Source organism: Falco cherrug, chromosome 16, assembly GCF_023634085.1.
Source record: "Falco cherrug isolate bFalChe1 chromosome 16, bFalChe1.pri, whole genome shotgun sequence".
Lineage (NCBI taxonomy): Eukaryota > Metazoa > Chordata > Aves > Falconiformes > Falconidae > Falco > Falco cherrug.
The window spans coordinates 6,219,443-6,244,204 of record NC_073712.1 but is presented as its reverse complement, the minus strand read 5'-3'; the positions used below and the strand labels follow the sequence as shown (position 1 = coordinate 6,244,204).

The window sequence follows — 24,762 nt, the reverse complement described above, 5'->3', positions numbered from 1 at the left end:
TGGTGAACTGCTGCAAATCTTAAATGCAAAATGTCTTTGTAAAACCCATTAAAACACAGTAGCTGATAGAAAGAAAGGGAGGATGAGAAGGGATAGGGAACCATGGGCTGAATCAGCAATTTTCTTGAGTTCTGTATGCCAAAGTTTGAGCTGAAATCTGGCTTTGGTTTTCTAGTAAAATATGTAAATGCTTCCCACCTCGACAGTACTCAGGGAGAGGAGAAACAATCCCACTAACACCCGACATCACCTCTGGCAGGAGCGTCAGCGGCTGGTGCTCTGCGTGGCTCACCCAAAGCATCCCAACGCTTCCCATCCCTGAGCCACTCCACCGGCCCCAGCACGCGGGCCATGCTCCAGCTGGGCAGGCTGCCTGCACTGCCTGTCCTGCCTGCACTGCTGCCTGAATAGGGCTCGGGGGGAGCCAGCGCTCAGCCAGGCACCGGGTTCAGGGCATGACCAGTCTATGGGCTTTTAAAAAAAAAAAAACAAAACCAAAAAAACCCCAAACCCCACTGTTCCCAAGCTCTTGCCCTTGACTTCCCCCAGGACAGAAGGTAATATAGAAATGCAAAGCATGTTCCACGCTGGCTAAAGTGATATGGAAAATAGTAAATGTTTTTCACGTGGTTTTTGAAAGTTTTTCCCTTTTTTTCAAGCACAAACCACTGATGTTTTCCAAGCAACGTTATTTTTACACTGAAGGAACTATGTGAGCTTGGGTTTTGTGTAGTGGCTTTAAGTGTGGAACAGAATCCAAAGGAGAGCTACACACTAATTTGTAATTTTAAAAATAGAGTAAATTTGAGTTTCTTAATCAAGAAGCACACAGAGGACCAAGTGGAACTGGATCACTGTAAAATAATAAAAAAAAATGCAATACACTGATTCCAAGTTTTCTAATATTCAGTGTAGTGCTGACGGCAGCATCCCCTGCCTGCAGTCTCGCTTGCCCTTCAGGGCTGGTACTAGAACGTACACACTGGTACCTCCACTTGTGGCTGCTGGGCTGGAAGGTTAAGCCTGGTTTCTTCCACGCTACTTCAGAGTTACACACTCAAATCCCCTTGAGAGCCAACAGCACTGAAGAGCCTAACCCATTTAGACATCTCTCCACTTTAAGACTGTTAGAAATGTTGATAAGGCAAGCATATGCTTAAAGGACAGCTAAAGTTAAAAAAAAATTAAAAAAAAAATCAAATCATCCCTCCCCAGAGATATTTTCACAGCTCATTTATTAAACCCCCTCAAAGAACGGAGGGGAAGAGCCAGCTTCAATTGTTTTTAAGCTGTAACAAGTGATGAGAGTTCAGTTTTGCCTTCCAGCCTTGCTGCTAGTTTCACTCCTAACAAGCTGCACTTCAAGGCAACGCGCTCATCACACAAGCAGCTTGGTTTCCAACCCAGCGTGAACAAAGGCAGAGCTAGCCACGAGCCTGATCACTTCTGGCCTGATCCTGTATCCCCCCAGCTGCATCTTTAAACCCAGTTCAACCAGGTTCCTGGCTCAAGAGTTACGCTCCAATTTATAAGATGGGATTTTCATGCTCATTTGTGGACAAGCCCACGCTCAGCGCTACAGTAAAGCGACGCCATCCCCATCAGAAGATACCAAGGGGCTTCTGTTAATGAGCTTTGGCTTGGTCCCAAGCAAGGCTGCTTGCTTTTTCTTGCCTGAATATATATGTAAGGCGGCAGCAGCATTTTCCAGGTGCTGTTGGCAGAGGAAGAGCGTTGCTGCCTGGCTGCAGGAGGAGTTGGGTGGCTGCAAAGGCAGCTGCTACCTGGACAGCAGGCAGGGCTGGCAACGCAGCTCCTGAGCCTTTATCACCATCTGAGGAGATGCCTCTGTAAAAACTGGATTAAAACATTATTTTTACAAATACAGAGGAATCGGGTCTGTACTGTTCCAGACACGGGAAGATGCCCAAACGCTATTCCCCTGAGGATCTCTTCGTGCTCTCACTTGGCAAGCGCTTCCCAAAGTAATTCGGGAAATCACAAGCCTGTCAGAACTGAACCCATTGAAGCAGCTCGATAAAGCTAGAAATTTTTTTCACTGCTCATAAACCGCTCCTTTTTATGATCTTACAATTACAAACAGCTGTTTATTTTGCTAGTTAGCTCTTTTACAGCATTCCTTCCCATGCATAATGAAAAGTTTCAGGCATTTTCCAGGAATTTTTGGAGCAGAGAGGAAGTTTGGCACTCTATTATTTGAAAATCACTGAAAGGGTGCAATTAGCTCAAGAACAAGCATCTATTCTGGGTGGCAACCTCAGGATCCTTCCTCTGGCATCCAAACAGGCACCATGTGACAAGCGGATGCCAAGCAGCCGAGCCTCCCTCCTGCTTAGGCATGCATACAATTCCCATAATATCTGCCTCCTAGCCTTGCTCATAGCTCAGAAAGCTGGTCAAAACCTGCAGGCATCTGTAACCCTTTGCATGCCGTGCCGGGTTTCAGGAAACACGAGCAAACCCAACAGCTCCCATGCAAGGTGCAGCTGGACAATCCCTGCCTGGTCCAGGCAGGAATGGGGGCTCTCGCCTCTCCTGCCCACAGCGTTTTACACAGCTACGAGAAGAGGTTCAATTCCAGTGGCATTAAATCAAATCAGTCCCTCATCCACCCCAGCTAACAGGTTTCCACCATCAATATCTCATGGAATGCAAGAGAGGTGAGCATTTGGGGAAAATGAGGATTTCCACACAGGAGGAATGAAGCCGGCAGGATGGAGCCGAGAGCACGCAGGCAGGCACAAAAACTGTTAAGGCTTTAGGGCGTCACTGAGTCACACACTGAGATGGGAGCAGGGTGGTTTGGAGCAGCAGACACCCTCGCAAGATGCCAGACCCCTTTCTAGGGGGTCACAAGCCCCCAGTGCTCTCCCCAGCCGCTCACTCGCATCCCTTGGGAGCGCAGCACTTGTGCGTGGCCATAGCAACCCGCGTTCATGCGCAGAGATGCCTTCCTGAGCAAAGGAAGCGGGGGGAATTCACTCCCCAGCTCAAAAATTATTCATGAGAAATTAGTGAGAGCTACAACAAACCCTCTGAAGTGTGTTCACCCCCAGCCCTGCCGGGGAGCAGGCAGGCAGAGGACCTTTCTCTCCATTCCCCTTGGCAAAAGGCTGTTAATTTAATATTTAAAAAGGAAAAAAGCCCTCTCTTGCAATGTCAGTTCTGAAGCACCAGTTTGAGTGCCTTTTTTCTTTTTTTTTTTCCTGTTCTTCTTCTTAATTAGAAGAAAAACCTTGAAGGGAGTCTCTGAGCAGTTGTAGAAAGGCTGTTCACCCCATCACTGCTTCCAGACCCCTTCTCCTACTCCTCTAGTTCAGTTCCCATTGCAGCCAACGCCAGCACGAGTTGCTCGTATCAGAGATTTCCGATTCCACTAATTATTTTTTCATTTTACTCTAAATGCTAAACCTGATCTTGCACCAACAGATAACTTCAGGCTGCGGGCAGAGACTCGCAGGGATGCAGCAATGCTATGGGGAGAGGGGCAGCCCTGAGCCACCCCTTCCCCCACCCCTCTGCCCCCAGATACCCCCAGCCCTTCCCTTGCTTATTTTCATCCTGCACCCCCAGCGAGGGGCAGAGAAATCCCCTTACTTACTGCAGTAAATAAACAGACATGGAAAAGAAAATACCCAGCCAGGATACATAAGAAGTTAATTCAATTAAAGGACCGTGTTCCGCCACAATTATGTGATGGTTGAGAAACCAGAAACCTCCTTACCGTTCCCACCCCACCAGAGCTCAATAAGCATTTCCCATTGGAATTGCAGCTGGCTATCCCTGCAGCTCAGGGATTGCTTCTCCCCTTCCCTCCGGAGCGGGCAGAGGGTTTGCTCAGCCATGGCAGAAGGAACATTCATTCGGGGGGGGCCAGGGCCCCCACTGCAACCCCAGGACTCCATTACCCACCCAACAGCCTCATTTCAGCCATTTTACGCTAGTTATTTTCTGTATAGTTTTATGCAAATTCTTTCTGCAGAGAGAGATGCGTGGAAATGTATTTGCCATACCGGGAGTGCAGGCAGTGCAAGCAGCTCGTCACATCAGCCTCTAGACACGTCTGGTCCTGCTCCATTTGGGGATGCTAATGCCATCCTGCCAGGTCATGGCTGGGATGCAGGTGAGCTTGCCACGCATTTACGCCCTTTGCACCAGTCCCCAGCGAACTGGCTGCTAGATATTACACGGTGACTAATGGCTTTTGTTGCATCTCCACCACCGCAGCCCAGCGTGGAGCCTGGTGGGGTATAATTCTGACCTGCCTTTCAACGCTGGGACTGTGCTGCACAATTATGGGTAGGGAAGGGAGGATGTCAGGGCAACAGGAGGAGGAACACAAAAGGCAGTAAAAACTGAGCTTATCTAAAGACTTTGGTTTCTGCTTTCCCAAATTTAGATGCTTCATGGGCAGGAGAGAAGCTGAGACTTGAGCTACGTGCAGGGGAGATCAACCTGCAGCCAACTCTGGGTCCATGAAACAGTGTCCCCCCGGCAACAGATGTCTGATGGAGCATATTCTGAAAACAAACCAGCAAAACTGAAGTGTGGCTGTTGTTATCAGAGCTTTTAGGATGGGTTTCCCAGTCAATCTCTTGAGAGGTTTTCATTTTAATCAGCTCGAATTACAGCAACAGACAGGTACAACTGATGTATAGAACTCGACACAGCATCTCCAGAGCAACACGGCTGCAATTACACACAAACTGTCTGACCATGTGGCCTGTGTCAAAACCTGGAGCAGCTTAGAGAGCAGCTTTTGTTCCAGCAGCACAGGCAGGGCTGGGAGGGAAAGGTTGAATTTGTGTGCTGGGATGTGCTGGCCATGGCAGAGGGCAACACAAATGCAACATCCTCCTTGCACCACACAGCTCACAAGTCCACCTGGATGGATGGAGGAGAGCAGGGAGGCAGATTTCCAGGTCACCAGCTCGTACGTGCCTTTTGTGTTCCTCCAAAGCACAAAGCCAGCCCAGTGGGCTGCACTCTGCTCCATGCACAGAGCTCTCCAGGGCCCCAAGAGCCAAAGCATCTCAGCGCAAAGAGGGTTTGGGCAAAGTAGAACAGACAAAGCCTGCCATTAAATAGTAATGAAAATGCCCAGCACAGTTTGCGGGAGGGAGATGACACTAATCACCTCCCCAAGGAGTTCACCTCCATCATCTCCTCATGCCCAGAGGCTGCCGGGTGCTCTGATGCCTCCTGCCACTGCAGCGCAGGGGTGTGTGGGCGACCCTGCCGTGGTACCTGGTCTGCTCCCAGTGCTTGATGTCTGCCCTGGGGGGGCATGTGTAGGTGCTCTGGAATAACCTCCTTCCCACACCAGCTTGTATCCAAACCAACCCACAGCACAGCGCAAGGGAGCAGGAGGCTACAATCAGCTTACATCCAGATTACCGCAAAGCCACCAACTCCTTTTGCAAGAAAAAGCTTATTAATAACCCAAGAAGTCAGGATAGCACTTTTACATCTTGCCCTAAAGCTCTCTGGATTAAAAGAGAAGCATCCTAATTAAACCAAGAGGTACATATGTTTCTGATGAGTGCTGGTATTTACACCACCGCCTCCCCCCTGCAAAGGAACGGGCTGTTTCCATCCAGGCACAGCAGCAGCGTTACTCAGCTCCGTCTTGGTGACAAGCAGCCCCGAGAGCAGGAATTAAGGGGTTAGATGCACGTCATCCCTGCCTGACTTGGAAAAGAACACAAAGCAAGAAAGTCAAAAGACGCACTGCAATAGTAGAGATCAAAACCCAATTAACTTGCCCTGGGCAGCATCCAGCCATGGCAAAATGAGGGAAAGGAGGGGTCCGGGTGCAGGCGACTGCTCTCAGCACGCCGCTGCCACAGCAAGACAGACACACAGGGACAGAGCCACCAGCAGGTCTCACCTCCAAGGTGACTCATGTTGTCCCCTTGGGATGCCCTGGGGACACGCCAGTCAGCCCTCAAGTAACAGACTTTCCTGCCCATCCTACTGCAAACGTCTCAGCATCCAAGGCTTTTACAGAAAATCACTTCCACCGCTACCTCCTCACAAGTTACTCCAGAGGCAAAGACCTGCCTACCTTTCCCTTTCCCATCTAAGACACAGCTTTCCCCCTCCAGAGCTCGGGGTTAAGGTCCTCCGTCTCCTCTATCCCAAGCACAAAGTGTCTCTGTGTGCTGGGGAGGATGCACCAAGCCCCTCGGCTCCGCCAGCATCCCCCAAACCTGGCAAGGACCCAACCTTCCCTGGGTGCCAGTCAGAAATCACTGGGGTGGTGCCCAAGACCCTTTCCCCACCCTCCCCCTGCCCCACCGACACAGGGCTGCGTTACCTCCAGCCCACCCATCCCCACGGGCTGGGGAAGGGGAGAAGGCACAACAGCCATTATTAATAACTCCAACTTTCTTCTCCCTTCCCTCCCTGCTCTTGCTGGATTTTCCTTCATGAATAATGCAGGAGCTGTGGTGCAGGACAGTACCCACTCTGTCCCCTGCTGGTCCCTGAGCCAGCAGGGAGTGGGTTCGAGTGCCAGCCAGGGCCTGTCCCCATGTCCTGGGTGCCAGCACCACCAGTACGACGGGGTTTTGTTCCCCAGATGCAGCTTCCTTTTGTTCCAGCCCCGCTGGCAGCAGCATCCGCGCTGGTGAGACAGACCCGCACATCATGCAGCAAAGCTGCCGAGGAGGTGATCAGAGATCTCGCTGATGCCGGAGCCAGCCCATGGACAGAGACTTCCCAGCCAGGGATTTTTAAGTATTTCACTGATATTTCAGCCCAATTTCCCCCCTCTCCAACAGCAGCATCTCCACTTTACACCTATGGAAACTGAGGCAGCAAAGGTGCAGAAGGGTGAGGAGTGTGGTAGGGAGCCTCATCTTCCACCACACTCATTTGAGCATCCCCCAGGTTGCTCAGGTACCAGCTCTGCTGCTACCAAATCAAAGTGCAAGACTGTGATTTAATCAAAGCCCCCTTTGCTCTGTAGCCACAGCCCCTGAACACAGGCTTCACAGACTCTGCTGAAAATATTATTTGTTGCAAGGTACAAGATGAAGCCCAACAAGTGTGAACCCCTCCAGTCCAAGCCAGAGGAGCCGAGGAGGCTGGCCCAAGTGCGACAGGACATACTTTTGATAGCCCAGGCTTTTTTGCCCTTCTACCAGCTGGTGTAGGGGGTGGGAGGGAAAGAAGAAAATTCACTTTGATCTCCTGGATCCTGGTCTCACAATGCAGAAAGCACAAAGCACGCTGCAGACCCAAGCTCCAAATGTCTCTCCAAACCCTGCCTGCTCCCAAACCATCCTTGAGACTCGGTGCAGGGTGTCCACCCTTGAGCTGCTGCACGCTGGGAGGTGCATGGCCTCCCCCCAGCACCCACCAGGCTGCCATCCATCCCCCAGCACCCCAACAGTCCAACACCACACGAGCAGGGCTGAAACGCAGCTGAGCACAAGCCAACGGAGCAAAGCAGCTGCCTCCTCCCAAACCCACCTCATCCAACCGTTCTGCTGAATCACTTACTGCATTGCCGGCACTGCTGGTGGGACCTTCCCCGAGCCTTGCGAGGCTCACGCCCGAGCTGAGGCACCCAGCAGCATCAGCTGTGGGTTTAACTCCTGGAGCATCGCAGCACACCAAAAGGCATTCAGCGCCAAGGAGAAAATAATTACCTCCCAGCAGGTTTCAGCCAAGCCTGAACTGTCCTGCCCTGCATCTAATTAACTCCATCTCTAACAGTTAAATGATTTTCTGCCAACCAGACTGTAGCTGCTAAAGGAGAAGCACCCTCCCCGTGAGGGTGGCTGCTGGGGTGCAGAGGTACCCGGGCACAGCCGAGGTGTCTCCTAGTGTGGGGGAGAGGCAGACGCGTCTCAGCTCATTCCCCCGCGCCGGCAGCGTGGGCTGAGCAGTCAGACGTGAACAGGTTTTCCTCATCGTGTCCCCCATGGTGCAGACAAGATGACTCCGAGTACAGCGGAGGGCAAGGCTGGGCAAAACAGAGGGTGAGCAAAAGGGCAGAGGGTGGGCAGGGAGCAGTGGGAGAAGGGAGCGAAGATGCCAGCCGGGTCCCGGAGCCAGACAGCGCACAGCCCTTTGCAGCTCTGCAACGAGAGCCAAAGGCTGCAGCAAACCCTGCACCAAGCTGACATTAGTTCCCAAACAGATCCCCAGTCTCCACTGCAGGGCACTTCTCCTACTCCCAATAACACCAGTATGGATGCACCAGCTCCTCCATCGTTATACAAAGCCTTTAATAGCACTGCGCTTTAGGAAGGGAGAGCTCACTAGCACGGCACAGGCTGTGGCATCCCCAGAGCTCTCTGAAGGAGGCAGGATGGGGCAGGAGGACAACCTGCACAAGGACAGAGGGGCACAGGGATTTTTTCTTCCTCAGAGAAACAGGAGATTGCTTTCCTCCCAAAAACGCTTCCCTGGTCCAAAAACAGCATATCCCAGAGCTGTTCCGGGCTAGAGCAGAGGGATGAGACCTCCTCTGGAGTCCTGGCTCACTCAGCTTTCCCCTCCAGATGACACGACACTTTCTGATCCATGAGAAGGACCAAAGTGATTCTGCATTCCAGCTATGATGGGGAGGGGCAGGGGAGAAAGAAAACAAAAAAAAAAAACACACCTCAAAATCTGCATCTCTGATCCTTTTCAGACTCACTCACCCTCGTGATACATCCTGTGTTTTACTGTTTTCCTACTAGCAAGACACAGCTTTTAAAGAGCCAACCACAAAACATCGAAGAGAGGTGATTTAATTAAAAAATAGGCACAGTCTGCATATGTATCCCAGTTCCACTGGTAATTAGGAAACAGATGGGGGAAAGGAGGGGAGGGAGAGAGGAATCTTTGTTAGGTTAATTGTTTGAAGTCACTAAATGATATATAGGTGGCCTGATTTCCCTGGAGGATCATACACAAACTTAAGGATAGACTTTTGCAGAGAATAAAAGAGGGAGTTTCCCAGTGAAGGACAGCAGAAGATTATGACTAATCAGGCAAGAACAGAAGTGATAAACCCAAGGAAAAAACAAAGCTCCCCTTTGTAGCTTCAAATGGGGAATCAACCAATCTGATCCACAACTTCATTACCATCTTATTAAAATGCTATTTCCATTTTCCTGATTAAACGGTCATGAGTAGAGAAGTCTTTGTGGCCTTGGCTGTCCGCCGGGGAGGAGATGCTTTGGTGCCAAGAGGTCTAAGCCCTGGGGACAGTTTGGATGACACCTTTTTGAGCAAGCACTTCAGATCTCTTCCTTCCCAGGGTGCCCTCCAAGGACGCACCTTCCTCCCAGCTCAGCTATACCCAGAACCTGATATTTCAGAGCAAACACAGCAACATCTCCCTTGTTTTCTGGCTCCTGTCTCCCTAAAGTTGGGTATTAGTGCTCCCTAGGTCTGTATGCCAAGGGGTATGTTCTTATCTCCTCCAACAAGAGTGCACAACTCCCCCCCCCCCCCCCAGTACTGCAAAACTTGCCCTTTAGTAGCAATTACAGTTCTAATAACTTTAAGCCTCAAACAACTGATCAGAAGGTTATTTGTGACAGCTAATTTAATCACAAGCACAATGCACCTCCATCTCCATGAACCCCCCAAATCCTTTCTCCCCCACAAAAGGGCACCGTAACCACCACAAACTGATTTCGGTTCAACTCTGCTGTCTGTATTTCTCATTAACCTCGAGTAGCTGCTGAGATAATTACAGCGCCAGCCTTGCTGATCCGGATTATTGAGATTGGGCCATGCCCAACAGGCAAGCCAGCAAGCCCAAATGGATTTCAAACCACTAGAAAATTAGACTGGGGCTGGAAGGAAGAAGGGTAAAGGGTCCAGTGCAGTGGGACAACGAGAGCAGGATGGGGCCTTGGGATTTGAAACCATAAGCCACATCCCTACCAAATGATTAGTTACTTCTCTCTGCTTTCCCCTGTATTCAGGCAATGCCTTCCTGCTATCTCGTGAAATTAAAACATGATCCAGCCTCTTGAAGAATAAATGTGAAAGAGATAAGTAAGATCTGAGTTTAAAAACCGAATTAAGTTTAATCTGCCTAGCACAGGTCCTCAGCTGAACCATCACGATACCAGAGAGACTAAACATGATGCAGGACTACGCTTGATAAACGGCGACCGGAGCAGGCAGCTGTGGAAACCAGCATCGTTCCCACCACGCCGAGCAGCTGCTCGGGTGGCTCAGCCACACTCTGTCACCGCAGAGGTAGAAGAAGTGGCAGATCGGCCACGGCTGGAGGGGAGGCAACGGCAGCTGGTGCCAAAGGCTGCCCAGGACATCATGTTCCTACAGCTGCCCACCTCAGAGCATCTACATCTCACACTGCCTTGAGGGCTTCCCAGTGCAGAAGTGGTCCTCCTGCAAGGGTGTCAGACTTCACAGCACCCAGAGCCACAAAACTTTGCCAGGTGGCCTAAATTGCTAGGTCTGGTCCTGCCACTGTGCCCAGCCTGGTTGAAGCCATAGCATCTTTATTTCCCCAGGGAAGAGGCAGAGCGGGTTTGGCTTTGCCTGCACCTCTCCCTGGGGCTGTGACTAAGGGAGGCTGCAGCATCTGTGTGGCTTGTCCTAGTGATGCCCCCAGGACATTACCCTGACCCCGGAAAGTGAGCCACCAAATATTTGCCGATAACCCTCAACCCCAACTTTTACAGCAGAGCGTTCTCCCAGGAGACAAACAGATGCGCAGCACACATTAGCACCATCATCCTCGCAGCACAAAAGCAGCCAGAGAGATCTGCTCTCCCCACGACTCCGGACAGCAGCAGGACACTGCCAGCACTGCAGTCTGAAAAATTTCCCATCATAGCGGATGCTGTCTGCTCAGTGATGGACAGCCCAGACAGCGTGTTACAGAGGTGTGGAGGAAGAGCTGCAAAGCCTGGCAGGAGGTGATGGCCTCAGTCATGCCACAAAAAGCAGTGGCAGCTGGTCAGAAGCAGGGCTGGTTGCCAGCAAATATTTATCCCTGCTTGAAGATGAATGGAGTCACTGGGGATTAACTCAGTCCAGTATCTCTATTGCTTTAAGTTGGGGACAGCACAAGCTGCAGGCCTGAGAGACAGGGAATAATGAGAATGAATAAAGGCTCCCCAGGGAAGATGAGCCATGTTCTCTTTTCGGGACCCCTGAAATCCCATTGATTGCTTGCAGGCTTTCACTGAGCAAGAAGAGTCCACTGGAGCTGGCTCTTCTTGCCCCCCAAAGAAGCCCAGAGAGGCTTTTAGAAGTGGTCAAGTTTCAGGGTTAATTAACTGCTGGGGAAGGGATGAGCTTTTTCATGGGGTGGAGGCCCACAAGTCCACAGAGGTGGCAGGGACGATCCCAGCTCCTTTTGCAGCTCAGGCTTGGCGCTTTATCAGGGACTAAACATGCCTGGGGCAGCAGCTAGGAGACAACTCTACCTTAGCATAAAGCTGTTCGTTAAAGAAGATGCACTTCTTGTTCACTCTTGCCTGCTGCTGTTTCAAGGAACGTAGTGCTGCCTTCTCCCGGGTTAGCCCTGCAAACCTCCCGCAGTGTTGCGCACCACGAGTTTAGTTCTGCAAAGCTTCTGGCCAGAATAAATTAACCATATTTCTCCTCTGCCTCTGTCCTGAAGGAAACTACGGAGGAAAAACGCTTGGTTGCTTCTAGTATTTGTACTTGGTGCAGTTTCTAAGCATTGCTGCCCTGCTTGCTGCCCCTCCGTATGGGGGCAGGCAGGACTTGGACAGCAGGATGCTTTGCTGTCATGCAGGGTTGCTGCCTTTCCTCTTGCCAGCTCACAGACTGTCCTAACTCAGAGTGAGAAGGAAATATGAGGGATATAAGAAATTCAGGAATTCACATCCACAGCTAAAGGCAAATCACTTCTGCCTCAGCTCCTCTCCAGGAGCAAGACGCCTTTCATCTGCCTGATTAACACTTGAGGCCATGTTCTAAAAACGAGAAGTCCCAATTAACAGTTCAATGCACTTCTAACTTGTTCTTGAAACGTTGCTGTTCTTCTACCTGGATCCCAGCTGTATTCTCATCCTAAACATCTTCACTAGCTTATAAACTCATCACAGAACCTCCGACCACATCCCGTGTACACCCCTGGCTCCCATCCAGATGTCTGGCTGCAGGGCAGGACCCTCTGGGGTCCTTTGCACCCAAAAGACACCCTAAGAAAGGTGTTTCAGCCACTGACCACAGCCCAGATGTGCACAGAGCTGCCAAGAATGTTGTCAGAGCAGCAGGATGAAGCCCATCCTGTCGTGCTAGGAGGATGCTCAGGTCCCCACTGCTCCATCCAGCAGCGGTGGTCCTTGCTGCTCCCTCCCCTCCCTCCACAGTGGCCACAACTGCCAGCATGGGGCTATAATTAGCCACAAGCACATCCTGATGGCAGCCCAACTCCAAAAGCCTTTCTTTTGCCCTCTAGAGCCCAATGCTGAAGACAACTATGGATTTGTCACAGATTGTAATTCAGAAATAGAAAGGCAGTGGCCCACATCACTTCCAGCAGCACGGGGTCCCTCGGCACTGGGACAATTAGGATTTTAGTCAGGTGTCAGATTCACTTGCCAGAGACCAGGACTGTGTCATCTCCAAGGCACAGCCCCTTCGGCAGCCTCTCCCACCACAGGCTTGCGGGGAAAGGCCGGGCTGAACCCGGACCCTCACACCAACCTCACGTGGCATCTGGCCAATGCTGCCCACCCCATCGCAGGAGGGAATTGCGCTGCGGGGCTCCATCTGCCTTCCCACGTCTCAGCATCTGTTCAGAATCAATACCAGGAGCATCGCCAGCGCAGCTCAGCAACCCCCTTTTTACCAGACAATAGGCAGCATCAGGCAGAAACTGCATTTCCATTGCAGAGCAGCATTTTTTTTGCTTCCTGGCATGTAACTTCCATGGCTGTGCACGTACCACATCCCCGCTGGTTGCCTGCACTATTTTATTTTACAAGAGCTCCTTCTGACTGAGAACCAGGATTTATGGCAAATTGATTGACATATGTTGACTTAAACCAGGCAAAGGCACTTATTTCATGCATTCAAAAGCCCACAGAAGAAATATTTAGTGCTCACCCAGGGCCTCAAGGTTTCCTAACATGAAGAGAAAACACATGCCAATCCCTGCAACATGGACAGTCCTCCTTATCTACCTACAGGGAAACTGAGGCAGGGTATCTAAATAGCTGGTTCAGGATCACAGCTTCATGGTAGCAGAACTGGAATTAGAATAAGGACTTCTGGTTTTGTCCTACAGAATATTTTCAATAACTTTTTAGCTGTGTGTTAGGGAGCAATCCTGTGATAGTAAACAAAGGATGGAACTGGGCCTTGAAATATGGAGGAAGCAGAGCAAAAGCTTTGGAAAATTCTCTTTCCAGTTGTTTTCTCTTGAAGACTGACTACAAGAAGGTTAAATCAAGCACTTGCGATCGGCTCAGCACTCTCGCCCTGCAGACATAGCCACGAAGGCAAAATCCTCCCCTTCACCGAGCTGGAGATGATGGGTCTCATGGAGCATCACTGCCAGGGATGGTTGGGAAGCTGGGAAGGGACACAAATACCCAACAACCCTGACCTTTGTGCTCAGGACCAGCAGCTACCAGGGTTTCCAGAACACCAGAGGCCAGCTCAAGTCCCTCCTGGAGGTCTGGGCACATAGCTGGGACTTGTGCTTGATAATCACCCCTCTTTCCTCCCGTGTCGTGCTGCTCCAAGGCTGTGCCCAGAGCTGGCCACTGCAGTAACAAGGGGAGCAGTGCACAGAGGCAGGCTGTTTTCAAGGGATTAAGAGGAACTGAAAGTTTTGCTGTTCTCCTGCCAGCTGATCCACCTTGTCCCTTGGGCTCCGGACACAGCCCAGCCCTCATACACCCCCAGCCAGCTGCAGGGCAAGGAGGGCAGTGCTCCTCCCGCCAAGCCCCCCCCCCCCCCCCCTTGCATGACTCCACACATCAATGCAAAGCACTTTCCAGCCTCCATGCCTTAAGTAGGTAGCAATAACTCCACGGATGCTCTCTGCCACCACAGGCAGCCCAAAGCCATCCTTAAGTCATACAACCCCTGCCTAAGCATGTCAGGGATTAGACACTGAAAAGTTCATTAGTGTCATTTCCCTGCTTATCACAGACTAAGGCAGGCATGGGGAGGGGGCTGGCACTGGTGTCACCCGCCGGTCAGCTGCAAGGCCACTGCCACTGGCTGCACTGAGTAGAAGTGACACGCTGCTGCTCACTATGTGCTGCTACGCTGCATGGCTGGAGCTGACACTGTGTCTGTGCTGTCTGCTTGGAACAGGAGGGTGATGCTAATCTCTGCCCATGATACGGCCATGCTGGTCAGTGCGGGTTAAACACCCTCCCACGACAGCAACCTGTGATGCTTCCACTGATGGAGAGCAGAAACGCAGCGAAGGTGGCTCCCTGGCATGGGGAGGCTGCCGAGGGGCTGCGGAGGTGGCTCCTCACCCTGCCGGGGGGGACTGTGAAGCTGAGATGTCCCTGTGCTCCTTTCCCAACTCCTGCCTGTGGGCATACACTTCAGCCTTATCCACAGAGGCCGAGTTTTGGCTGCCAATGTACCCTCACACCTGGAATGGTATCCTGCACCCACAGACCAAAAACTTAAGGGAAACATCAGTTTCTCCTTTCCTTCTTCTCCACTCATTCTACAAGAGGAGGTTTTCTCCAAAGCATTCCTGCCTGACTGGTTCAGTCCTGGTACACATCAATGCTCAGACAAACCACCTCAAAATATCATCATTTACCTTAAAATAATGTGGTTTTAAAAGCACATGCCGTAACTCAGAGGACTAGCAGCGGAGCACAGAACTTTTCAGCCATCTATCAGCAGCAGAGTCAGCAAGTTGTAAATGTGACATGATTTCCTTCCCATCAAAGATGGGAAGGAACCTCCAGTTGTCCACACATTGCCAGCTCCCACCTCGACATCAGCAAAAGGCAGCCTACATCCCAAAGCACACCTAACAGCAGTCCCCAAGGAGGCATCTCCACTGATGGCACCTAGCTCCAGCTAGCCAGCTGGGGCGTGGGGCCCCGGGGCTGCTGTACAGACATCTCACATCCTGATAATATCTTATCACTTACATCTCACATCCTGATAATATTTTGTTGCTTGCAGCAAGAGGAAAGTGCCTGCAAGGCTTTCTCAGGCAGCTGATGTACTGCAAGCCCTTGCAACCTGCAGGACAGTCTCCTACACTGGTAGTGTTATTTTTTCCACCTCCACAAAGACTTTTTTTTAATTGTTATTGTAACCAAGTGGACTAATATCACATCCTAGCAAGTGAGACCACGTCTAAGGTGAAGCAAATCAGGAGCTGGGCTAGCAGAGGTTTCTGAGGACAAGGAAGGAGAAGATCCTTCCACAGTGCCAGGAGAGGGAAATGCCATTTAAAACCAGACACTGCTCTGGCAAAGCCCAGACTGAATGAAGGCTAAGTAAGAGCCGACAAGCTGACATTTGAAAATGCAATTAGCTGCCTTGTAGAGCCACCCTGTTATCTTATTGTTAATTATACGTTTGCACAGTCTAAAAGGCAATACACTTATTTAAAACACATTCTCAGGCTCTCCTGCTTTGACTGATACCTTCAACCAAGAACTCCTGTCCTCCTCCCCCACTCCAACCCTACCTCACAGGGTTATGGTGAGCTTGATTTCCACAAAAGGACCGTGTTGTTGTGTATTATATAACTGCCATTACAAACCTGCTCTGGGGGAAGCATCTAGAGCAGCAAGTGAATTCCCAAGATAAGAGATGCTTGGGAACAACTGGATGCCAATGAGAGCACTGAGACTCGCTACATTAATTTCCCATTTATGCAGACCCAGGAAAGTGCCATCCCTTCCCAGAAGGGACAATCCCAGTCATCCCACTGAATTTAACTAACCTGTTTCTGTAGCACTTGATCCAATCTCTTTAATCAGAGATGTATTTATTCTTACACAAGCTCCTAATTCCTCTCTCAACTGTGATAAAGTTGTCTCCTAAACATATTAATGTGTGTCACAGAACAGGGCCGTTTTATGGACACAAACATAATTCACATTTGTTCATCTTGCAAGGCAAGTTAGGGGGAAGGAAGCAGCATTACAGCTGAGCAAACTCAGTGATCTCCTGGGTAAAAAGCCTGCCAGGAACATTTAGAAAGTACAGGCTCCCCAGATCACCTCCTGGCACTCATAGGAACCAGTCCCACCTCCATCCCAAACCCAAGGCTCTCTAGAAAGATGGATCTGTTTGAAGATGAAGGTTAGAGTAGCAAATCAGACAAGGAAACTGGAGTCCATGAAATACAACATTAGAGAGAAGCCTGCTATACTGGGCTCCAGCCAGATAAGCCTCACAGCTGTCACCATGGCCAGGAGAATTCAGACGAGGTCAACCAAAAATATGTAGCCGTGGACCCAGCTGCTGATATTGCTGGAAAATAAAACCCTGTGGGCCTTGGCATCTGGATACTGGAGCTGTCAATAAGAGATGTCAGGCTGTGATACAGAACATAATATTTTGAAGGACACTTCTTTGTACACATATTTCTCTTCTGATAAGTGCAGCCCATGTATTTTGCATAAACTAATACATGTTTGAATTAACCCTGACTTCAGCTTTTCTGGGCATACGGGAAGGAGCGCTTAGTCTTGATAGAAAGTTCAGTCTTAAGTCATTGTACATTACAATCCAAATTCACTAGACAGTGAAAGAAGGAAATAGGATTATCAATTTATTAAGTAAGTTGATTTGATACGGTTTTCAAGAGGTTGTTCTCAGTGCACGCTCATATACCTAGCTTCGCTGCAGAGGGCATCAAATCCTACCCAGCTACGGTCTTTCGAGTTTACAATGGGAGAAGTAGAAATAAGCCAAGATGTAAGTCCTCAGACACGCTGCAAGACTTACAATTCAACCGCAGACAAACTGCTCAAAATGACAGTGCCAAAACATGGTCTGGGGCATGCCGGCTGTATCATGAAAGGAGGGCTGGCCTGAGAGGAGCTCCAGGGGTCCCATGCATGCTGGCACATGTGCCCGGCTACAAAGCCCCAGTTCTCTCATTCTCCTCTCCCTCCCACTTGCCTGCACACATCTGTGAACACGTCACAGGGATTCAAACAGAAACCAATGAGCTTGCAACAAGCAGTCTTTGTTGCTGGGTCTGGTAGGAATCTGAAAGCAAGATTTCATGAATCCTGACACCATTTAAGTGACAGCAAGAAAGAGAGCTTTTTCTATGCCCTTAACTCAATAAGGGTACAGCTCAGCATACAGATGTGTCTTTATCAACTGCAGAGCCATGCTGTGCTGTTAGGCATATTAGTAACTCTCCCAGCTATCACAAACAGGGCTGTGTAATTAAACACGAGGTGGCTGGTGGTACCATACTCTACTGTGGAACTGTTAAGAGCCTGTGGAACAAGATGCAGGCTGACTCCAAGTACTAATCATCTAAATTGCTTGAGAAACAGTGACATTTACCACCACTCACACACCAGAGCACAGGCAGACTCTCATTAACTGTATAGTAGTGTGATAGACTGTGTGTAAAGCTTCCAGGAGCAAGCCAAGAGTCAGGGCTGAGCTTCACCTTTTTGCTTTGTTGGGAGAGGAGGGAAGCGCTGTGAATTCTTTCCCTCCCTCCTTCCCCCAGGCTGCGTGAATATCCAATAAAAGCTGCCTCACAGTGATGCGAGGATGGGCAGTCAATCTTTGTACGTGAGAAACCGTTCTCGAAGTGATGCGAAGAGGGAGCAGATTGTTTTTCTTCCTGCTGGTGAAAACTCTGAAGGTAACGAGATCACAATTCCATCCGAAAGGGACCACGGCAGGTCACCTAGTCCAGCCTCCAGCAGGATCAGCTATAAGGTCAGACCAGGTCGGTCAGGGCTTTATCCAGATGGGTCTTTAAAAGACCTGTCCTCAAGGGTGGAGGATCCCTCCCAGCCTCTCTGGGTAACCTATGCTTCCCCCTCGCCATACAACCTTTTGTTTCAGCCTATGCCCGTTATCCCGCAGTCCCAAGGAGGGAAGGAGCGAGGGGGAGCTCTGCCAGGCGGGGGCTGAGTGTGCGGAGGGGCCCCCGCGGCGGCGGCGGTTCAGCACCCTGGAGAGCGGCCGGGGCGCGCCGGGGCCGGGGGCCGCCCCGCTGGGTCCCGCACCCACCCGGCCCTGACAGCTCCCTGGCCACGTTCATCCTTCCCTGCTGACTCCAAGTACATCATCCTTTAGGCATCTTTCCCTGTTAAAATTTTGGGATGGGATACCCTCCTCAGGCTCGCAACATCGTTCATGGGTTTGTTTGTATAAATATACATAGAATCATCCAATGGTGTGAGTTGGAAGGGAACTTCAAGACCATCTAGTTCCAACCCCCCTGTCACGGGCAGGGACACCTGCCACCAGCCCAGGTTGCTCCAAGCCCCATCCAACCTGGCCTTGAACCCTTCTCCCATCCAACCTGGTCTTGAACCCTTCTAGGGATGGGGCACCCACAGCTTCTCCAGACAACCTGTGCCAGCGCCTTGCCACCCTCACAGTAAATAATTTCTTCGTATCTAATCTAAATCTACCCTCTTTCATCTTAAAACCATCCCCCCCTTGTTCTATCACTACATGCACTTGTAAAAAGTCCCTCTCCAGCTTTCTTGTTGGCCCCTTTACATACTGGAAAGCTGGTGTAAGGTCTCCATGGAGCCTTCTCTGCTCAATCCTGAACAAACCCAACTCTTTTAAGACCTTTAGGATTATCAAGTCCAACTGTAAACCCAACACTGCCAAGTCCACCACTAAACCATGTCCCCAAGTCTTACATGGAATGAAAAAAATCTTGAAAAGTGGGGAATGTACACCCTACTTGTGCAGCCAACCCATACAGCACACCAAGCAAATTAAAAAAAGCCTGAATGTGTGTTCAAGAGCACTGCTCCCTGAGTAACCTCTTGAACACAGAAGCCACTTTTCCTCCTCAAGGAGTGATTACTTTATACATACTAAAAACACAAGCAACAGGTCAGTGCCTTAGGTGGTCTTAGTTTTAGAGACACTGCATCGTCTTTTAACTTGAAGCTTCTTGAGGTTAATGGGATAATTAGGAAAAGTAAATGTTTCATAGCAGAAAGGGGATTTCACTACATTTTCTGCAGATTCAAGGAGAGTCCTATCCACCTCACAGCTCACACTGCAATTGCCAGCCCTGCCCATCTGTGCCAGGGCATGTCAGGAGGAATATAATATGCAGGCTGACAGCAAGACAGTATCATGCTTGCTGTGACTGAGAAGGTCTGTAGGAACCCATCAGTCCCCTTGCTGGAAAATAGCAAAATCTACCATCACGGTGGCATAAAGCAGTAGAAAACCTGCCAGGAATTCAAATGAACCTCCAGGTTCACGTTGCACCAAACCTCTGGGTTATGCTCCCTTTAACAAGCCATCTGTAAGGATCAATGTTTGCTTCCAAAGGTGGGAGAGCAGCAGCTAGGCCAGCCTGTGCCAGATATTCATCAGCCATACCCATGTCACGCTTTGAACATGAGATTATTTGTTACCTGTGACAAGGAACAGCAGTGCCCATTGGAGCAGGGCATGGCAGGAGGTGGGTCCACCCCAGACTGTGCAGGCCTTCGTGCAAGGAGTTGTCGACACCCGCCCCCCCCAGCATTGCACTGGAGTCACGGGGCTGGAAGGTGCTCAGCACTGTGCTAAATCAAACCTTGACTGTACCAGGCACCAGCTTTCCAGTGCCGATACTTCTCTGGCAGCCTCAGAAACCAGCAGCCCTCCGTTTAGGCTAAACTGAGTCACAGAGGCAAAGTGATGCTACCAAAGGATTTCCAGATGCTGCCTTTTAAAGGAAAGTCTCCACTCCCTGTCCCCAAGGCCTGTACCTTGTCTTTTGTCCTGCTTTGCCCGAAGTCAGGGTGCAATGCTTTGCCCTCCTGTGCCCTTGGGCTGTTCTCTCCAAGCTGCATTCCTACAGTGAGGACAATGGGACCTAGTTATCACTAGCAGCAAGGGGATGGGATGAGGTCCAAAGGACTCCAAACTGAGGAGAGGTAAAGAGGCAAGACAAAGACTTGTCCCTGCAGAGCATCCTTGGGAACTTCTACCACGTTTAACCATGCAAAACCATCTCTATTTGTTCAGTAGTTAATCCTTCTCCTCCTATCTCATTAACTAGGAATGGTGATCCCTATAAGAAGGGCTGAGGTCTAAATCCTCCTCTATTTTAATCCATAACAACACAGCATGGATTCTTTCAGATCTGGATTTAAAAAAAAAGGGGGGGGGGTGTGGAATTATTTAGCATAACAACAACTTCAAGCAAGTTCATTCTGAGCTGGATCTCAGAAATTACACAACTATCCTGGACAACAAAGGCAGAAGAATGAAGGTACGACCTGTTTCAGCAGGAGAAGGAGGGAGAAAAAAAAAAAAAAAAAAAAAAAAGAGAGAGACAGAGCAGAAGTCATCCACCAACATTTAAAATAAAGAAAATTATTTTTGAAAGCAGTTACCCACAGGGCAGGGAGACAAGCTATACCTCTCTGACAGGATTTGCTAGAGCCTTTCAAAAACTGTAACTGAATACAATCCTTGGTTTGAGCTGCCTGCTCAGTTTTAAGATACAAGGGAATACTTTGGTAAGGGCAAACTAAATCCAAGGAACAATAAAGATTCAAAGGGGAAGTACTAGAGGTTTCTTTCTTAAATTTTAGAATTCTCCTCCCAGGTTTTGCTTTTATTCAAATTCAGGTAAAACCTGATCTTCTATATGTGACTGAGAAATTCAATGTAAATAACTAATAGATTTAAAGCCTCATAATTCAGCTGTGTTCTTATTTCACCTAAGGAAGCAGAGCTTTGCAACTATGCAGAAACCAGGGGATTTCACATCTCCCTGAGGTCCTGTAACACACAGATGAAGGAGATCTACCTTACTGTTCAGGTTTCTCTATAAATAAGGTTAAGTGCTGAAGAGATTTGAGAGCCTGATGCTGCACAGGCAACTAAATTAAAACCCCAGTAAAAGTCAACACACACTAGTTCTGTAAGAAGGAAGAAATTCAGCAACTCCTGCTGAAGGCTTACAGCGAACACGGGAACCACAGAAATGTCCCAGGAATTTGGCTGTTTAACTTCCTCAGATTTCTTATTCTCAAGTGTAAACCTTTTACCTGTGGGCTCCTTACCAGAGCACACCAAGAGCAAGACGGAGCCAACACACCCCAAAGCTCTGAGTAAGCTCTGCAAGCCTTCACTCTGCCCAGGTAGGCTCCATTTCTAGAAACACTGAGGCTTATCCAGGCAGTGTTTTGTTAGAGACACCCCGTAACTACCACATTTCTGCTAAGCGGGGTTAAACAGATGACAGGAATGGACAGAGGATTCAAGTCTGGCAAGGTACGTGGCACCTATGAATAATTCACCCAGTGAGCTTCCTCCCAAGGACACTAGGTCACCTGGCCTGAAACAGAGCATCGGAAGTAAAAATCATTTCACTGGAAAGTTAAACTACTTTAAGCCACCTATTTACCATTTCCCATCAACCAGAACCCAGCACTAACAAAGGTCCCTTTGCCTCCTGTCCGTGTCCGTTCTCCCCTTCCTCCCGATCGCAGCCAACGCCAACAGCAGCCTGGCTCTGCACCTACAGCCTTTAATTTCTGTTCCCACCCCATCCCCGACACACAGTATTGACACGCCGCCCTTCACACCTGAGCTCAGCACCTTCCCCACACCTAGCAGTTCTCAGTACCCTCCTCCACAGGACGGACACAACCACGTAGAGGCCCCACGCAGGGGTCTCATGTGAGTAGTCCCCTTGCAGGGTCTCGGGCTGCTGGCAGGAACACAGATACGAAGGAGGCGACCTCATTTCTTGCCCTTGTTATTAAAGGTATTTGATCATCTTTGATGCTTGGGCACTGCAGAAAGCCTTTGAGGTGGCACTTTGCCAGCAGCAGCATTGATTTTATACCCAAGACCCATGAAGACGAAGACAATTAGATCACTGCTAGGCAAATAATTCATTATGAATTAATACCATTTGAGAGCTTGGGATATTTTCCATTTAATCATTAGCTGGGAGAAGAGATGATTGGATTGACTGACTTAGTTTAAATCAGATCCCTAGCCAAGCCAAGGCAACAGAACCCAGGCAGCACAGCGGCCCGCAGTAACCCCCAGCGAGACACCAAAGACGGTGTTGGAGCTTTGTTATTCTGACAGCCAGCACTATCCTCCAGCTCTAGCTCAGGCAAGACAAAGCCAATCCCCAGGTCCCAACCCCTGTAAGCAAAGTCCATTTTCAAATTTAACAACTTGAGCCCATCCTCCGTCAGCTGAGAAGCCCTCCATGCATTATTTATGTCGTCCTCACATTACAGCTACACAAAAAAGGAAAGTCAGCAAGGGCCCAGCCTGAAGCACTAAATAGAAAGAATGTGATGCTGAATTTGAGCAGTTATCTTTCAAGGTAGGCCATGCAAAGAAGTTTTCTGGAAACAAAGCAGTCATGCTGACCATCAGTTTAGCTGTCTGCCAAAGGGTAGATATTTTATAGAAACACAGTCAACAATAAAGGAGTCTCCAAAAAAAGTCACTGGATTCTTGCTTTTGTCCTCAGCATCTAATGAGAGCACCCTGGAAATACTGACAGTGCCACAGTATCCATCTTAAAAGAGTCAGGCATCTGGGCTGCATTTCAGTATTCCTGTTTTTCTGCAATATGCGTGTCCCCCTGTCCTTTTACACTGCCACCCTCTCAAAAAGCAGATGGAAACATCCCCACCTGACTTTGACAAGCACTCTGTAGCCCACATGCTAGTCCAAGGACCTGACCTTGAAAAAGAATCTCAAAGACAGGATTCAAAAGGGAAAAGAAAAACCTACCCAAGCAGCAAGCCCCACAAGTCTCTCCTAGTTTTAGGTGGGAGAGGGTTTTCTAGGGAAAACCTCCCTCGGCTCCCCCGCAGCCCCCCCCCGCATCCCCACAGCACCCTGCCAGAGGCCTCACCAAGATGCAAGCATGCATCTTCCCCCTGCCATGTCCTCCAAGGAGCAGCTAAGGCCACGGAAGATACTACTCTGTGCTCAGGCCAAACAGTACCTCTTCCAGGCTCACAGGGCTCCCACCTCAGCCACCGCCACACACACGTAGTGGAGTTTCCTTCAGTCTCCGCAGCCCATTTCTAAGCATTTGCTGGAGATGGAGAACAGCTGAACCACCCGTACAGCCGGGAGTACAAATGATTCAGCACTTTCTCCACCTCCAGAAGGTTGATCAATAGCAGTGAGCTGCTCTGCAGGCACAGCCAGAGCACGCAGATTAAAAATACAGCAATCACTAACCGCTGCTCTCCGGCGAGGCCCGGCTCCATCGAACGCAGCATCGCAACCCAGGGGATTTCGGAGGGGCCGCGCTGAGGAGGCCGGTGGATGGATTTTGCCAGCCCAGGATGTTTCAGAGGGAGAAGACGAATCCACCCCCAAACACGCGAGGGAAGAAGCAGGGTGCAGCCTCCCCGCAGAGCAAACCTTCCTCCCCAGCACCTTTTGGGGACCAAAACGTGCCCGGTCGCACAAAGGTCTCTATCGGGTCTGCATTTCCTTTCCTGCACCCCGTGTCCCCCCAGACTGACACATCAGGATTTTATCGCACGCATAGACATGATGTCATGACGTAAGAGCAAAAATCCCGTCACATGCCCGAGCCCGGTACCCAGCTCCCCCCAGCACGGGGCTCCGGCCCAGGGAGGGCAAAACGGGGGGCTGGGGGGGGGGGGTGGGGGTGGAAAGGGGGACGGACGGGACACACCCCGCAGGCAGTGGGGTCCTAAAGTCGCAATAGGGGTGCACGGCCAATCCCACCCCCCAGCCATGCCCCGGGGCTGCCGCGGCCAGACCGAGCCGGGCATCCCCCCGGGAGCCGCCCGCAGCCCGGTGCCCCCCCAGCCCCCGCCCCGCTTACCTGATGCGGGAGCGCCGGGCTCGCCGCAGCCGGGGCTCGGTGCGCCGCACTGCGCGCTCCCGGGCGCGGCCGCGCCGCACTGCGCGCTCCCGGGCAGGCGGACGAGCGCGCCCCGGGAGGAGGCAGGGAGGAAGGCAGGGGCTGGCGGGGAAGAAGGCAGGGGGAGGGATTCATTAGCGGGGCTGTTAATTAGCAGCTGCAGCCCCTTAGGGCCGGCACCGGTTCTGCCCTCCCGAAAGTTCCCGCAGGCGCTAAAAGCACAAACCGGGGTCACCAACCGCGCCAGGCTGGAGCCCAGTTCAAGATTTTTCGGCAGGAAAGAAGTGTTTTGTGAGTGCTGGGAGTCACCCCGATGAAGGCGGGGGGGGGGGGGATGTACAGCCCGCTGTGCTGCCCCGAGCAGCGGGATCCCCCTTGGGGGGGGGGGGTCTTTGCTGCATACGGTGCTGAAGGGTTGCAAAACCACGGAATCACAGGATGGTTTGGCTTGGAAAGGACATTAAACATCATCCAGTGCCACCCCCTGCCACGGGCAGGGACACCTGCCACCAGCCCAGGTTGCTCCAAGCCCCGTCCAACCTGGGCTTGAACCCTGCCAGGGATGGGGCACCCACAGCTGCTTTAGACAACCTGTGCCAGCCCCTCGCCACCCCCCAGTAAAGAATTTCTTCCTAATATCTAATCTGTCCCAGCTTGGCTCTGGGTAAGATGTCAGCTGGTGGCTATCTGCAATCAGGCGCTCTCCCCCGCCGAGTGAC

The 24,762-nt window shown here is 50.6% G+C and overlaps 1 protein-coding gene across 19 annotated transcripts in view; it reads right to left on the bottom strand.

Moving 5' to 3' along the window:
• The window catches only part of NFASC (neurofascin), a 97,127-nt gene extending 72,896 nt beyond the window's left edge, over positions 1-24,231 (bottom strand). For 4 of the 19 annotated variants that reach the window (XM_055728146.1, XM_055728144.1, XM_055728148.1 and 1 more), the window contains exon 1: positions 24,005-24,228. The gene's annotated coding sequence lies outside the window, so the exon portion shown is untranslated. Of the gene's footprint in view, positions 1-23,385; positions 23,661-24,004 lie in introns of those variants that run through there. The other 15 variants (XM_055728138.1, XM_055728141.1, XM_055728139.1 and 12 more) reach the window with 8 other exon arrangements.
• Positions 24,232-24,762: the final 531 nt, after the last annotated feature.